At 36.5% G+C, this 17,078-nt stretch overlaps 1 pseudogene; it reads left to right on the top strand.

Annotated features, from left to right (window-relative positions):
- Positions 1 to 16,467: 16,467 nt before the first annotated feature.
- On the top strand, positions 16,468 to 17,078 carry LOC107799040 (putative WRKY transcription factor 7; annotated as a pseudogene).

Genomic DNA, 17,078 nt, shown 5'->3' with positions numbered 1-17,078 from the left:
CGCTCCGTTCCTTGGTTAACAAGAAAGAGGCATTTGGTGGCTTATTTTGTTGTCATTTCTTTTGTTCGGATTATTAGGATTGTAATTCGGATTTTGTCCTGTGTCAAACTTTCATATCTTTCCATTTTGTCATAGCAGTTTGTTTAAATTTTGTCCAGTTGGTGTTAGGATTTTATTCTGGTTGTTTTGTCTATTTTATTATTCAAACCATTTCGCCGGTAGTCTAATACAAAGCCGGTCTTTTGTTATTTCCAGTCGTCTTTTGTTTAGTCCTTCTATCATTTTGTTCAATGCCGATTCTAGGGACATGACATGCGCACCCAGTTTGGGCCTAATCTTAAAAGTTAATCATAAAACCATAGGAAGGTGATCAAAGCATTCAAAGGAAATAAGAACGGTTTTGGATTATTTGAAGCCCGAGTCATGTGGAACTGGGGCAAGTTAAACACAAAGAAAACCGTTAAAAGCAAGATTCGCCAAATTGGCATGAGGGTCATTCATGATAATAAGAGTGTCGACCAACGGTGCTTTGGAAGTGACAAATGAACAAACAGATGTTGAATATAATTGTCAAGTCCAGCACCATCAGAAGAGACTACAAATTTAAATTGTGTTGTTTTCACTTGACATGTTTTGAAGACTGGAATGACGAAGGCATTTTGTTCTGCTACCTAAACACTTTACCCTTCGTTACCCCTCTTGAGCCTTATTTATTTTTCTTTCATACCCCTCGTTCGGAATCAGTAGCAACGAAAAAGAGAGAAAGAAAAGAAGAAGAAAAAAAACGACAAAAAGAAAGGAGAAATGAGAAAAGAAAAAGAGAAAAGAAAAATGATAACGAAAAAAACAAACAAAGGAAAGTCAAATGAAAACCGAGGAATGGGGAACTACGTTTGACCTGATTCCTCAAAGAGGATACGTAGGCACTTCACGGCTCGTTCATAGTTTTGAAAAATGAAAAAAAAAACAATTAAAATATCCCTAAGCAAGAAACTAGGGCAAAGGTTGCGTTTGTTATAAATCTAATTCCGAAGGTTGTAACTAATAACCCAAAAATTAATGTATTTTTGAGCCTTTTATACCCTTTCTTTCTAGCCTATCCAAAACCCACATTACAGTCCAAAGAAAGACCTTCTGATCAGTCTTCAAAAGATGCCAAGTCAGACAAATGGAAAGTCTTATCGGTGAGCATAACATTCTGTTCCACAGCAGAAAGGACTCTAATCTCCAACAGAAAGAGTCATACCGGCAACACTCCGAATCCCCAGCTGGAAATGAGAGAGTCTTATCGGTGAAAATCTTCGCGAGCACCATAAGGCGATGAAAGCTGAGAGAAAAACCAAAATGAGAGAGACTTGATAGTGAAAACCCTTCGGGCACTACAAGTCGAATAGGATTGAGAATCAGAGGGGGAATTGCCAATTGAAGATCTTGAAAGATGATTGGCGGTAGAGGATAGGCCATAGGCGCATGTCATGACCATTAGAGTCGGTGTCTGCATTTGATAGGTTTTATTTATAGTTTCTTTTGTTAAAGAGTCATTTTTCTTTGTCTTTTCTGTTCCCTTTTTATCTTTTTCCTTTCATAGAAAAATTCCCCAATAGAGTCTGTCTGGTCATAACAAGTATGAAATGACTTCAAAATATGCCATCAGCTTTCCAAGATAAGATCTAACTAGTACATCCAAATGGTATAGTCAGCGAGGAACAAGCGCGAGGCCAGTGTCAAAAAAGATATCCCTAGCAAAAGGGAATTGACAAAAGGATTGACGAGCGTCAAGAGGGATGTCCTTGCTAAAAGGTCGGGGAAATGCCAGTTTTCGAGCTATGCCACAAAAGAAAAGGGGGGATAGCCCCAGCAGAAAGGGATTATCCCCAGCAAATAATATCATCCCCAACAAGTTGTGGAGCACAGAGAAAGGAAGGAGAAAGGGAAAGCTATCCCAATAGGAGTATCACAACCAACCACCATGTTTTAAACTAATAAATTTTGTTTGATTTGAAACAGGTAAAGGAAATGGCATTGATGCAGAAACGCATGCCACAAGGGATATTATCAAACTGGGGCAGAAAATTTTCCTTCCATTTAGAAAATTTTCTGGAAGTCAGATACCCCCAGCTGATAACATTTTACCCCCAACCCCCAACAGGTAAGTAAATAATTCCCCAACAGTGTTATCCCTAGCAGTTGCGAGGAGTCCAACACAAGGTTGGAAAGTCGGTATCCTCAGCGGTTCCTTTCGGGGAAAGGCAAAACGACTCTCAAGGGAGGTAGTCTTCGAAGGAAGAAGCTATGCAAAAAAAAAAAGAATAAAATAAAAAAGAAGAATAAAAAGATAATAATGAAAAAAAGGGTAAAAAGCCATCCCCATCTAAATAATCCCCAACAGTTTCGAGGGAAGACAACACAGGTAAGTAAATAATTCAAAAAAAAACGAAGGTTTCATTAATAGGAGACACACTTCCTAGTTTGAATTCATTAGAGTTCTACCCATAGGAGATGCATTTCCTCCTAAGTTGGTTTTAGTTTCACCCATAGGAGATGCATTTCCTCCTAAGTTTGTTTTTACCCATAGGAGATGCATTTCCTCCTAAAATTGTTTTTACCCATAGGAGACGCATTTCCTCCTAAGTTTGTTTTAGTTTCACCCATAGGAGATGCATTTCCTTCTAAGTTGGTTTTAGTTTCACCCATAGGAGATGCATTTCCTCCTAAGTTTATTTTACCCATAGGAGATGCATTTCCTCCTAAGTTGTTGTTAAAAAAAAAAGACCTAGTCTGATGAACCTTCTCCTAGGATCAAAATCTTAGTCTGACAAATTTTTCTCCTAAGATAGAGACCTAGTCTGACGAACCTTCTCCTAGGATCAAAATCTTAGTCCGATGAATTTTTCTCCTAAGATAGAGACCTAGTCTGACGAACCTTCTCCTAGGATCCAAATCTTAGTCTGATGAATCTTTCTCCTAAGATGCTAAAAAAAACGTTTGAAAAAAAAAGAGTCATTTTCCTAAACCCAGGCGCCCACCTGTATAACGAGAGGAATACATTTCAGTCTTTTTCATTTCAAGTGTTGAAGCCAGGCGCCCACCTGTATAACGAGAGGAATACATTTCAGTATTTGCATTTCATGTTCCAGGAGCCCACCTGTATAACGAGAGGAATATATTTCAGTCTTTACATTTCAAGCATTGAAGTTAGGCGCCCACCTGTATAACAAGGGAATACATTTCAGGTTATATTTTCTTTTAGGAGACTCACGTCCTAAATTGAGATTTTACCCGTAGGAGATGCACATCCTAGTCTAGTCTTTAGTTCACTCTCAGCACTGCATCAGCAGTATCAGTGGGTTACAATTGTGCTAACAACTCACAAACCTTCCCAGCGCAAACTGGGTTAGGAAATTTCATTTGTGTTGTTTGTTTTGGTTGTCAGGAGCCTGCCTGTAGAGCGGAGGTTGTTATATGTCAAAGATTGAAGAAGTTAGGGTTCCGCCCGTAGAACAGCGGAACATCATTCAAAGTCAAGCCGTAACCCATTGAAAGGCAGAAGGCTACAACAAAAATCCCCAGCACTCAATCCAAGATAGAAGCAACAAGAAGCTCGCCCCAAGAATGCGAGTCAACAGTCTGAGAGGGTCAACAAAAGCTAGTCACAAAAACAAAAACAAAAAAAGAAGAAGAAAAAAAATAAATAAAAATAATCCAAAGTACGAAAGGGGAGAACATATGTGGTCTGCTCAAGAACTAGCGCCTACAACTAGCAAGTATCAAGGTTCAAATCCAAAGTCTGTATGAAGCACCATTCAAGACTCAAGATCAAGTTTCAGAAGACTTAAAGATAGGAATCCTTGTAACTAGTAGCTGATAGGCTTAGTTAGTCTTTTTCAGTTTTTATTTTTGTTGTAATGACAGGACCGCGGACCGGAACCTCAACGGAACGGCACCTCGATCGGCTCTTCACCTCGGTACACTTCACCATCTCGCTCATTCCGAACTACACGTGGCCTGATTCCTGTATAACCAAGGATATGTAGGCAGCTCAGATACCAGGACTCGGTCACATTCCCTCCCTTCCCTTAGTATAGTCCGTCCAAGTAATGGTCGGGTCAAAAACATGTCTAGTCGTTCTTTGTCGGAAAATTCTTCGTGTTTCCAGTCAAAGATGGGCAGCTGTAGACACCGGATTTTTGACCCTCCCCGAGAATTTTTCACATTTTTAGCGTGAAAATGTGAAATTGGGTCTAATATAGCCATTTTAACTATTTTTACTTTATTTCGTTGCAAACAGAAAAATTACAAAAAATATATATATAAATTTTAGTTTATGTATTTCTCATAAACTTGAAAAAATACAAAAATTGTACTTTGTTTTTGTACTTTATGTAATTTCGAAAATTACAAAAAAATATAATTCTATTAATGTTTTGTAGTCATTTTAATTTTGGAAAAATACAAAAAATATTACTTTATATTTTGTCTTTATTAAAAAACGAAAATTACAAAAAATAGTTTTATTAATATTTTGTAGCTATTTTAAATCTTGAAAAATATTTAAGAAAGATATAGTTTTGTTTGAATATTAGTCTTATTTTTGGTAGTTATTTTGCTTGCATAGGACTAGTTAAGCAACGTCGTGTCCTTAATCGGGTCCGAGAAAAAGAATAATATTCGGGTTCAAACTTACCCGCTTTTAGGCCTAATTTTCGGACCTAGCCCATAATAATCCGAGTCCGCCACACATGGGGAACACGGACGGAATCCCATACACGGGGAACCCCACCAAACAGACCTTCCCGACGCTAAACCACCACCGGACAGACCACCATCGTTCCTCCTCCTAGCCCCCTCCATCGTCGCTACAAGCTACCAGCTCCCTCCATTGAAACCAGCTCCATCGACACCATCCACCACGAACCAGCGGCAACATCGTCAACCAAACAACCCGTCAGCCACCCCCTCGTCGGAGTTCCAGCTCCGCCAGTCCGACACCTTCCCATCGCAACCAAACCCTAAACCATCGTCAAACCTACCCAAAACCCTACGACCCTTCCACCTCCAGCTGCCTCACCCGCCATTACCCACTCCTTCACGTCGTACTGCCCCGTCGACCCACAGCCACCAACCAGCAGTCCCTTTTTTGGGGGTCCAAACTATCCCTTCTGCTCCATCTCCTCGTATCAGTCTGATGCGTCGAAAGATAGCCAGCAACAGCCAACATCTCGGGTCGTTAGCACTTTTGGGCCGAGCTTTCAGTTTCCTTTGAGGTCGTTTTTGTTCATCGAGGTCCGGTGCGTCGAGGTTGCTCGTTGAGGTCGATGTTGAGGGCTGGTCCATAGCTCTATCCATTTCTGTTTGTTCAGGTTAGTAAACCTCAATGTATTAGATAAGGAAACATTACGTTGAATGTTCGAGATGCAATATAAAAATTGGTATGGAAATTTTCTGCCTATGTTTCATTGTCTGCATTTTGGTTCATTTTCATGTTATGTTATTCTTGTTTATTTGATGTCATTTAATTAAGTTGGACTAGTCGTTCTATGACACAAGTTTAACGTTAATCTGTTCGTCCTTTCCTTTATTTAGGTCATTCGAAAAAAATTAGTATTAGTGCATGTTGTTACTACTTCCGAAACACTCATTCGCTAAACTCCTTTTATTAAACTTCTAACAAGTTATGGGATTTTAGTTGTAAAGAGGCCGTAAGTTTTAGTATTGTTAAAGACGTAAAAATGGCATCCTTTTAAAATATGAAAATAAAAATAAATAATAATAAAAATAAATAAAATGAGACGAGCCTCGCCAAATAAAAGGGACAAATGGCGGGGCCCTCACAAAATATATGTATTAAATACTTAGATTCTGGGACGGGCCGTTTAGCAAATTTCACGGCCCTACCCCAAAAATAATAATGCGCTAGTTGCTTTAGGTGCGCCTTCAATAATTTATTCTCCATAAACTCGGGTGCACATTTATGTGACCCAAATCCAAATCTCAACGAAGTCGAAATGTGTCTCTAATCACGGGTACATTGATTGTGACGTGGTCGGAGATGCACTTCCATGACGTTGCAAATTCCTTTAAAAAATAATGAATGAGACGAGCCTCGACAAACAAAAATGCACAAGCTGCGGGGCCCTCTAAATGTATATATTAAAATACTTAGAATTCAGGAGGGCCGCTTAGCGAATTTCGTGGCCTTCCCCAAATAATAACGCGATAGTCTCTTTAGGCGCGTATTTAATAATCTACTTTCTTAAACTTGGGTGTGCATTTCATGCGACCCAGATCCAAATCCCAAAACATCAAATAAAATGTGTTCCGGATTGTGGGTGCATTTCATGTGACGCAGTCCAAAGATGTGTTTTAAGCAATGTTCACATTTCTTTTAAAAACAATAATAATAAAGCGGTTAAAAGATAAAATTTGCACATAGGTTCATATTTGTATCAAATCAGATAATCAAGCCGAATATAACAGTTGAGCGACCGTGCTAGAACCATGGAACTCGGGAATTCCTAACACCTTCTCCCGGGTTAACATAATTCCTTATCCGGATTTCTGGTACGCAGACTGTAACATGGAGTCATTCTTTTCCTCGATTCGGGATTAAAATTGGTGACTTGGGACATCCTAAATCTCTCAAGTGGCGACTCTGAAATAAATAAACCAATCCCATTTCAATTGTCCTTTAATTGGAAAAAACTCCCCTGCACCCTCTCGGGTGCGTAAAAAGGAGGTGTGACAGTATGTATATAACTTTACCAGTTTATTTCACTTTTTCGTATTTTGCAACCTTGGTCTGTCTAAAAGTTACTTTCTTATGTATATATTCATTCCATCTTATGTATATTCGTTTAAATCCCCTATTGTACCAATTTACTTTCCGTATTTTCTTTCATAGCTTCTTACTTCATTTTCATATCTTCTTATTTTGAGTTTTGCGTTCAATAAGCCTTTGGTTTTCTTAATGCCAAGGTTCTTTCCAAAGGTGAAATTTGTGTGAACCGGGTGGCTCTTCCTGATGATGGATGGCATGACAACCTTCTTAAGGGTTTGAGTCTGTTCTCTTTTTGTTTTTGTGTAAATAGTAGCTAATGAGTAATAGTGCCTCAAGCAAAGCTTCACTTGGGCATAACACATTTGTCTTTGATCTTATGGTTAAAAATAAATTGGTATGTATAGGATGGTGACAGTTGTGGCCTTGAGACTCTTGTGTTGGCCGATAATCATCAGGTGGTTTTTCGGGACCATTTGTGTTGCTCAAATCTTAGCTAAGGTTATTGTGGGCCCCCGACTCTATCTCTTTAGCAATCCTATAGCTTGTGTTTAAGAATTTGAATTGCAAGTCCAAGTCCCATGCCATTAGTCTAGAACTTGCCCTGAATGTTTGTCTAGGTGAAATCCTAAGTGTAGTTTGACTTGAGAAGTGATTATACGCTCTCCTTGATCCGAATGGTATCTTGAAAACATCCATAGCCTATCAATGATAATATCCCTAGTCAACCCCTTTTGAGCCATAGCCCTTTTTTCTTTCAAAGACCATGACATAAGCCTTTACCCGTTCTAAAAGACCCTCTCTTGGCACCCTATATTTCCTTAGCACAAGACAAAAGCATAAGTTTTGGGGAGAAAGACGAGGAATTCAACAAAGTGCTAAAAGGTACAAAAATGAAGAAAAGGAAAGGCAGAAAAGAAAAAGAAAGAAAAATCAAAAAGTCAAAAAGAATTAACAATGTAGAAGAAAGGAAGGGATTCAATAAAAGTAAAGAGATGAAAGGTGTGGAAAGTTTAGAAAGGAGAAAAAGGTTTGTAATGAATAATAAAGGGTGACAGTGTGTCTCTCTAACCCCTAAGAAAGAAGTGAATGACTCAAAAAGTCAAGAGAATGTGTGCAAAATGAAGCAAATGAAGTGCTTAAGGGAATATGAAACCTACTTAGACCAAATATTTCCTACACTGAACCAAAAGCCTTCACTGTATCCCTACAAAAGCTCTATATGATCTTGAGTTGAATGAAGCTTACATTAGTAGTGACTCACATAAGGGGCAATCTTTTGATACTTAGAGCTAGAGTTGTGACCTTTCTTCGAGAGAGATGAGTGTGTTTTCTACAATCCTCGTTTTGAGTGCTACAATCTAAAAGTGAGGTCTTGCTTAAGGAAGAGTGAGGAGTATGAGTTTGGGTTCCACAATGACTAAAGTAGTAGAAAGAGTTTCCTTGATGAGTTGAGTCAATTCTTGATGCTTTTGTGTCGCACTAAAACCATGGTGCTTAAAAGGTTGAATGTTGTTAATGATTTATTTGAATTGAGGGCAATTGTTAGTCCCAATTAATGCTAGATGAGGTCACTTTAGGTGAGATGAATTTTCTTGGTTTTATTCTTAAGGAGGTGGGACTTATTTTGTTTGCTTGAGGACAAGCAAAAGCTTAAGTTTGGGGGAGTTGATAACTAGGGATTCTAATCTATTTTATACTCCTTTTTGCTTGAGTTTTGGATTTAAAATATATACAAGTAGTCTCGAAAGCTTAAATGTTGTGCTTGTTTGCAGTGTTTGGTCAAAAAAGTGACAAGAAGTCAAAACCAGCTCAAAAAGGAGTGAAACCTGCACAAGTGCCAAGAACAAGTCAAAGCACCACTGCAGCATAAAATTCACTGTAGCTGCAAAAGACCCACCACAACCGCGGTCTATTTAGTATGGTCCGCATTGGAAAAGATCAGAGAGATGCAATTTTGGAAGCTCAAGCAATGCGGTCCGCGATAGATTCTTCGCGGCCGCAATAGCCTCATCGCGGCCGCAATCTATTTGTTGTGGTCCGCGGAGAGGGGATTCAGAGAGCTAGGATTTTGGAAGTTTCAAGATACCGCGGTCCGCATCCATTTTATGTGGTTCGCGTTGAAGCCACCGCAGTCGCGGTGCATTTTATGTGGTCCACAATGGCCAGATTAAGAGACCAAAACTTGAAGCCAAAAAGCCTCACCACAGCCGCAGTCCATTTTTTTGCGGACCGCAGTACCTCCGTCAGAGGTATTTTTATCCAGAAAATTTGGCCGTGTATAAATACTTTTTTTCAGATTTTTAGGGTATCTTTATCTTAGCAGAGCACGTGAACGGCGGTTTTAGTCTATTTGAGTAATTTGTAGCTAGTTTAACATTGAATCTTCAAATCTTAGCTTGTAATTATATTTTATGGGTTATTCTTCATCTAAATATCTAATTTCTTCCATTATTATGAGTAGCTAGACCCATTAGTTAGGGTTGTCGCTCAACCCTAGTGTGGGTATTTGATAGGTCTTTTGTTTTAAGGCTTAGATATTTATGGGTGGTTGATATTTCGACTGATTTGTGTTGTCCATGTTGAATTAGTGGTTGCAAACACTAATTTGTGTCTTTTTGACTTGGGCTCTTCTTGAGAAAGACAACTTGAGCCTAGGAAAATCAGTCCAACAAAGAATTGGGGTGTATTCAAGAGATTGATAGCCCCAATTAAAGGTTTAAAGCTAGAGATAGTAATACCCGACTTGAGCCTATATTGCTTGCACAATTTTGACACCCAATTGGTCTTGAGAAAGTCAATTAGGGCAAAGTTACTCAAGCTACGGAGAGGTATAGAGTGAGTAGTTTTGTGCATTGGCTATATCGCAATCCCCAACATAACAACTTCACCTTAGGTTTTAGAACCCGTCAAGTATTCACCTAGGAGATATTCACTTCCTTAGTGCCTCGTTAACCATTTAGAAAACCTTACAAGCATTTATACTTAGCTTAATTTCGCATATCTTTTGTATAAAACTAGAAGTAACGAACAACCAAAGATGATTGGAAGTGTAATCAAGAGCACTACACACTGCTAGTTTAGATAGGAATCCAAATCCCAAACATTCTAGCTCCTTGTGGATTTGATACCGACCTTCTCGAGTAAAAGCTGCATCGACCTCTCTTGCCACTTTGTAGTGGTGTAGGATTGGACCCGATCAGAAGAATCTTATCTCATAGGCATTCTCCCTAGTCGGAAGAGTCTTTAGTTTTTCTTGAGTTCAGGGGTCCCACCTAGAAAATAGGGTCAGTTTAATTTCCTTAAGTCGTTAATCTTTAGTTTCCCTTATGTTCAGGGGTCCCGCCTGGAAAATAGGGTCAGCTTTTAATTCTCTTAGGTTGTTAGTCTTAGTTTTCCTTAAGTTCAGGGGTCCCACCTGGAAAATAGGGTCAGTTTAGTTTCGTTAAGTCATTAATCTTTAGTTTTCCTTAAGTTTAGGGGTTCCACCTGAAAAATAAGGTTAACTTTTAATTCTCTTAGGTTGTTAGTCTTAGTTTTTCTTAAGTTCAGGGGTCCCTCCTGGAAAATAGGGACAGCTTTTAATTCTCTTAGGTTGTTAGTCTTAATTTTCCTTAAGTTCAGGGGTCCTGCCTGGAAAATAGGGTCAGTTTTAGTTTCCTTAAGTTGTTAAGCTTTAGTTTTTCTTAAGTTTAGGGGTCCCGCATGTAGAATAGGGTCAGTTTTTAATTTTATTAATTTATCAATCTTTAGTTCTTCGTGAGTTCAGGGCTCCCGCCCTGAGAATTTCTTAAGTTGGTAGTTTTTAGTTTCCTTAAGTTCAGGGTCCCACCTGGAGAATAGGGTCAATATTTAATTTTCTTAAGTTGTAAATCTTTAGTTTTCCTTAAGTTCAGGGGCCCCGCCTGGAGAATAAGGTCAGTTTTTAGTTTCCTTAAGATGTTAGTCTTTAGTTTTCCTTAAGTTCAGGGGCCCCGCCTGGAGAATAAGGTCAGTTTTTATTTTCATTAAGTTGTTAATCTTTAGAATTCTTTAGTTCAGGAGTCCCACCTGGAGAATAGGGTCAGTTCTAGTTTCCTTAAGTTTTAATCTCTAGTTTTTCTTGAATTCAGGGGTCCCGTCTGGAGAATAAGGTCAATTTTTAGTTTAGTTAAGCTTAGTTTATAGTTTTTCTTAAGCTCAATCTCACATGAGACATACATCCTAGTCGAGTCTTTAGTTTTACTCTCATCATTGCATCCTTCATCAATGGCATATGTGATCTACAGTTTTGCCAACAACTCACAAATTTTCCTAGTACAAACTTGGGCAGAAAATTTTGTTCGTTTTACTGTTTTGATTGCAGGCACCCACCTGGAAAACGAGGGTCAATATTTCAGAAATCGGTTTTAATTTCAAATTAGAGAAGTACCAGGAGCCCGCCTGAAGAACAGGGTCAACTTTCAGTTTCTTTCAAGATCAAGTAGAAGGATCCCAACTAAAGAATAAGGTCAACTTTCATTTTTCAAGTTCGAGTCGGAGGCACAAGGAGCCCGCCTAAAGAACAGGGTCAACTTTTAATTTTTCAAATTCAAGTCGGCAGATGCCCACCTGAAGAATAGGGTGAATTTTTCGTTTCATGTTGAAGGATCAAGTGGAAATTCAAGGAAGTTTCAAGACAAGAAGTAGATAGAATCTTGTACTTTTCTTTTATTTTTGTTGTAATTTTTGCTTTCAATTTATGATGTAATGGCAGGGACCGCGGACCAGAGCCTCGACGGAACCTCACTCGACTCTCGAACTCATCATTCCATCATTCTCCTTGAATTACACGTGACCTGATTCCTTTATAACCCCGAATATGTAGGTTATCCAAAATTAGGACTTGGTTACACCTTTTTCTTTTATTTTCTTCCTCTTTTGAATACCGATATGGTAAAAAATTAGTCATATGGGTCATTTTGTCTTTGCCTGAAAACTCTTCATGTTTCCAAGCGAAGAGGGGCAGCTATGAGCACCTAATTTTTGATCATATTTGGATTTTTACTCACTTTTTAGTATTTAAATAATTTTTAAGTTTAATATTAATATTTTAGTTTTATTTCACCTTTTTATAGGTTTACTTTAGATAAATTGAAACAAAAAAAAAAAATAGTGACAATTTTACATGTTAATTGTGTTCTTGTTCTCAAAAGAAAGAAAAAGGTTGCAAATCTATGTTTTTAAAGGGTCTACTTTATCCTTTTCAAGTTAAGGATTTTAATAAATGAATTTTGAGTAGTGAGCATTTTTTATCTTTCTATATTAATCAAGTAGGAGTAGTATTTTATTTTATTAACTAAAAATAAAGAAAGAAAAGAAAATCAACAAAAAAGGAGAGCCAATGAAGAATTGCTTGATGCCAAAGATATCACTTTATTTCCATAACAAATTTCCACAATTTAAGGGAACTACACTGCACACAAGGAAAGAAAAAAAGGACAAAAAGGGGGAATTGAAATCAGATGGATTTGGAGATAGAGAAAAGGGACATGATCACTTTTTTTAGGGGGAGGACCTTTTCTTTTCATTTTTCTTTTAATACACGACACACACAAAAGGAGAACACATAAAAAGGGGACTAAAAACAGAAAACAAAAAGAGGAAACAACGAACTGCAGAGAGGGACGGGGAAATCGAGTAGTTTTGAGCAAAAGGGGGGGTCCTTATCAGCATTGGGTTTATAGTCTTCTTCTTCATCTAACATCGACACACATAGCCTTGAAAACACAGCCCTTCTCCATCTTTACATCCACACAAAACTTCAATTCCTTCCCCGAAACTCCATAAAAATCAGTCACAAATTTCAGCCCTAAACACTCGCAAAATGCAACAAAGTTAAGCCCAAAAACGAGCAACAATTTTCTCCAAAAAACGACCTTAAATTTCATCCTAAAATAGTCCAAAAGTCCCTGTGACAGCAACTCTTTTGCACAAAAATCTGCAACAAAACCATCTCCAACAAACACCTTAAATTATTGTGAAATAGCGGCAAAAAAAATAGCGAAAGAAGCAACTAAAAAACAGCCATGAAAGTGGCCCAAAATACCAGGAAAATGTAGTCATAAACTTTTCAAAACACCATAAAACCCAGCTTCCGAAAACGCCTCAAAGCAGCGTGTTTCCACCATTGTTGTTGCTTGTTTGGAGTTCGAAACTGAGAGGTCTATTCGAGTTCGATATCACCATCGAGGTAGCCGTTCGATTCACTCCGGTTCGAGATTCCCTGTCTAACGAAAAGCAGTCAAAAATTAAAGTTCCATTGTTCATTCGAGGTCCATTTTCACTCATCTGCCCATTTTTATAAGTTCTTATGTCTTGTCTTTTGTTTTCTTTGTTAATTACTATAAATATATCTTTTCTTAATGTGATGATTGTATAGGTTTCCTTGAATCGGTAGGAGTATTTGATAAGATTAATGTAGGGAATTACTTGTTTCATTTAATTTATGGATTGTTCATCAAATTCTTGTAGATTGGGCAGTAATCATTGGGCCATATTAACGTAGTGTAGAAATACTGATTGGGTTGTATGTTGGTTTAATCCAGAGAAGGATTAGGGCCAAAAAGAATTCTGCATGGCCCAAGAGTGACACAATTGAAACTGGCTCAAATGTCAATAAGACCACAAGCTAGCCCACACTAAGTTACTTTATTCTTGTCCACAATAATCTTTCATAACTTTAGTCTTACAATAATCTCAAAGTTTAGAAAGAATAATGAACATCGTTAGAGTACTTTAGGCGCGTTTAAATTTATCATCATGATTATGTACACATCCGCGTGATATAATTATGACTTTTTCATAAAATAAATCAAAGTACGCGTTCGCGTGACTTCAGCAAAACAATCTTAATAACAATAAAGTGTTATTAGTTGTGTACACGTATATGTGACATGACTTTGACAAACCAGACAAAATGAGTATACGTATGCGTGACTCGTTTCAAAATAATTCATAATCACAAATAATCAAGAATTAAAATCGGTAAAAAGGGCAAATGTACATATGTTCTAAAATGAGTAATTAAACAAATTAATTAAGCCAGGTATGATTAAAAGTGATCGTGCTAAAATTACAGAATCCGGGAGTGCCTCACATTTTCTCCTGGTTAACAAAATTTATTATCCGATCTTCTGGTTTCGCGCACTTTTAAACAAAATTAAATTTCCTCGATTTAGGATTTAAAATAAACCGATGAATTGAGACATCATAAATTGTTCCAAGTAGTGACTCTGAATTAAATAAATAATATCATTTCGAATAATGTCACTTTAATTGGAAAAACTCCTATATCCATCGGGAAAAAGGAGGTGTGACACGAGATAATAAATATATCGATAAGTGTTTATAAGTTGAAAAGTTATTAGTAGTTGTTTGCAATAAATTTGTGCAGAAAAATAATACTGCAATCACAAAAATCTATAAAGAAAAAAAAGGATTTTATTGATAAACATTGTAGGTTACAACTATGTTTATCCCTTGATTCTTCTATCTGATTTTTTATCTATAATTTGAGGGACTTAGTGGTGTATTTCTCGAGCATAGGATGAAATACATCTCCTTGATGTATTTGATGATCAAGAAGTATGTAATAGCACTCCATTTGGATCTTGAATGTTACTAAAATTTTGAGCAAGACATATTTGGCATGTCTTTGATTTCTTAATGAATATTCATAGAGTTTTATGGAATTTAGGAGATCGTACATTTGATTTCTTTATGCATATTTCGAGAGTTTATGAAATTGCTGCGAGCATTTTTGAAAGACATATGTAGCCTTATTTATAGGCATGAATTAGGTTTTGTGTGAAATTGCCACCAAGTAACAGTAATGGGTTCATCCTATAGAGGCTCTAGTCCAAAGCTTTTTATGCACTAATTTGATAAATTTTTAATGTCTACAAATGCCCCATACTTCATGGTTTGTTGAAGTGTAGGCTTACCGAAACTTAAGACGAGACTTGAAGTAAACTTTCGATTTTGTGTTGACAATGTGCATCAAACTTCGACGAACAGGGAACAAGAGATATTCCCTCCCCCCACCCACCCCCACCCCAAACTAGTTTTGGAATTTTGCAGACCTCGCTTTACGAGAGGAAGAGATGAATGGTAAAATTGGTCCCACTTGGAGTGTCAATTTATTTGTAATAATTTTTTAACATATGAAAAATCAATTGCAATCGCAAACATAAAAGATGAATAATTTTATTGATGAATCTTTATGGGTACAATTTTGTTTGTTCCCTTGATGCTTCTCTCCGATTTGTTATCCATAATTCGAGGGCCTTAGCGGCGTATTTCTCGAACGTAGGAAGATATGCATCTCCTTGATGTAGTTGATAATCAAAAAGCATGTAGTAGCACTCTATTTGGATCTTGAATATTACTAGAACTTTGAACAACACATATTTGACATATTTTTGATCTTTTAATGAATATTCTAAGAGTTTTAAAGAAATTTGGAGATCGTATATTTGATCTCTTTGTGCATATTTCGAAAGTTTATGGAATTGCTAGGATCATTTTTAAAAGACATATGTAGCTTTATTTATAGGCATGAATTAGGGTTTGAGTGGAGTAGCCAACAAGTAACCCTAATGGGCTTATCTTGTAGAGGCTCAAGTCTAAATTTTTTATGGAATTTTTACATTCATATACACTATATGAAACTATATTACCCTCCCTACTCAAGTTTTACTATAATTATATTTTATATACCCAATTACCATTTATGTACATTTTAAGGGAATTAATGATAATAATTAGTGTCCTAAAATTACTCTAATATATCTTATACTCCCCTACGTTTCTCTCTCCACATCTCACCCCCTCCCACGTATATCTTGCACAAGAGAGCAGCAATTCTACCATTGACAACCATTAAAAAGTTTTGAAGCTTTTAATTTGAATTTCGGTTTTCAAAAAATATTATTTGCTTGTGGATGTTGTTGCAAAGAATTGAGAATTCTCTCTACGTCTCTCTCTATTTCTCAACCCCAAATTTCAGTAATGTAAAGCAAAGGAAAAGAGAACAGCAATTCCACAATTGACAGCCATTAAAAAGCTTTGAAGCTTTGAATTTGAATTTGGGTTTTCAAAAATCATTATTTGTTTGGATTGGGTGTTGTTACAAATAATTGGAAATATGGTTTGGAGTTTATACCTCAATTTTGAGGGGTTTTGGTGAAGATTAGACTTTGTTTTGGCTAAATTTCAGATTGAAGAAGAAGAAGAAGAAGAAGAAGAAGAAGAAGAAGAAGAAGAAGAAGAAGAAGAAGAAGAAGACGACGACGACATGAAATACATTATAATACAGAAATTGTAGAAAATTATAGAAAAATTGTATTCTGTTGTTTATATATTTTTCTTTTATTTATTTAACTATTGCATGAAAGTTAAACAACATTGTATAAAAATTATATTTAAGTTATATAATATTGTAGTTGTATATAACTGAGTAGAAATAATGTATGAAAATTGTAGATAAGTTGTATAATATATAATTAGTTATATGAAATTTGTTTTTATTATGTATAAATCAGATAAAAAATATACAAAAGACATATTGTATAAAATTTGTATTTAAGTTGTATGTTATTGTAGTTGTATTTAACTGGGTAGAAATAATGTGCGAAAATTGTAGATAAATTGTATAATATATAATTAGTTGTATGAAATTAATCTGTTTGCTTTCTCAATCTTATCAAAACCAACAACAACAACAAAGATTAGATCAAAACTCATCTGTATCTGCTGATTACACAGCCGTAGCTGATGTTTCTGTTAACAAATTCAAAAAGTTTATTTCTTTACTTGACAAAAACAGAACTGATCATGCCAGATTTCGTAAAGGTCCAATTTCTTCTCCTCTTCCTCCTCCTAAACCCCAGCAACAAAGATTAGATTAAAACTCTATCCAAAATTAGAACCTCCAAATAGAAGAAATCGAAAAGCCACAAATAAATATTCCCAAAATTAACTGTCCGACACCAATTCAATGTTTACCTCCTTTACCACATAACCATCTTTAATTGGTCAAAAATGGGTCAATTGAGAGAAAAGAATCGTCTACAACTATTAATTTTGCTTCTTCATCTCCGGCGAATTCATTTATGTCATCTTTGACAGAAGAAACAGAGAGTTTGCAACAATCTTTGTCTTCTGGTTTCCAAATAACAAATCTTTCTACTGGTTTTTAATATTCATTAAAGTTTTGTTAATATCCGTTAATTTTCCAACTGCTCGTCCTTGTTTAATTTTCATTCTCTAATTGCAGTATTTG

This window comes from Nicotiana tabacum, chromosome 10 (assembly GCF_000715075.1).
Source record: "Nicotiana tabacum cultivar K326 chromosome 10, ASM71507v2, whole genome shotgun sequence".
NCBI classification, from domain to species: domain Eukaryota; kingdom Viridiplantae; phylum Streptophyta; class Magnoliopsida; order Solanales; family Solanaceae; genus Nicotiana; species Nicotiana tabacum.
The sequence above is the reverse complement of the archived record's forward strand: the minus strand, read 5'-3'. Positions and strand labels throughout refer to the sequence as shown.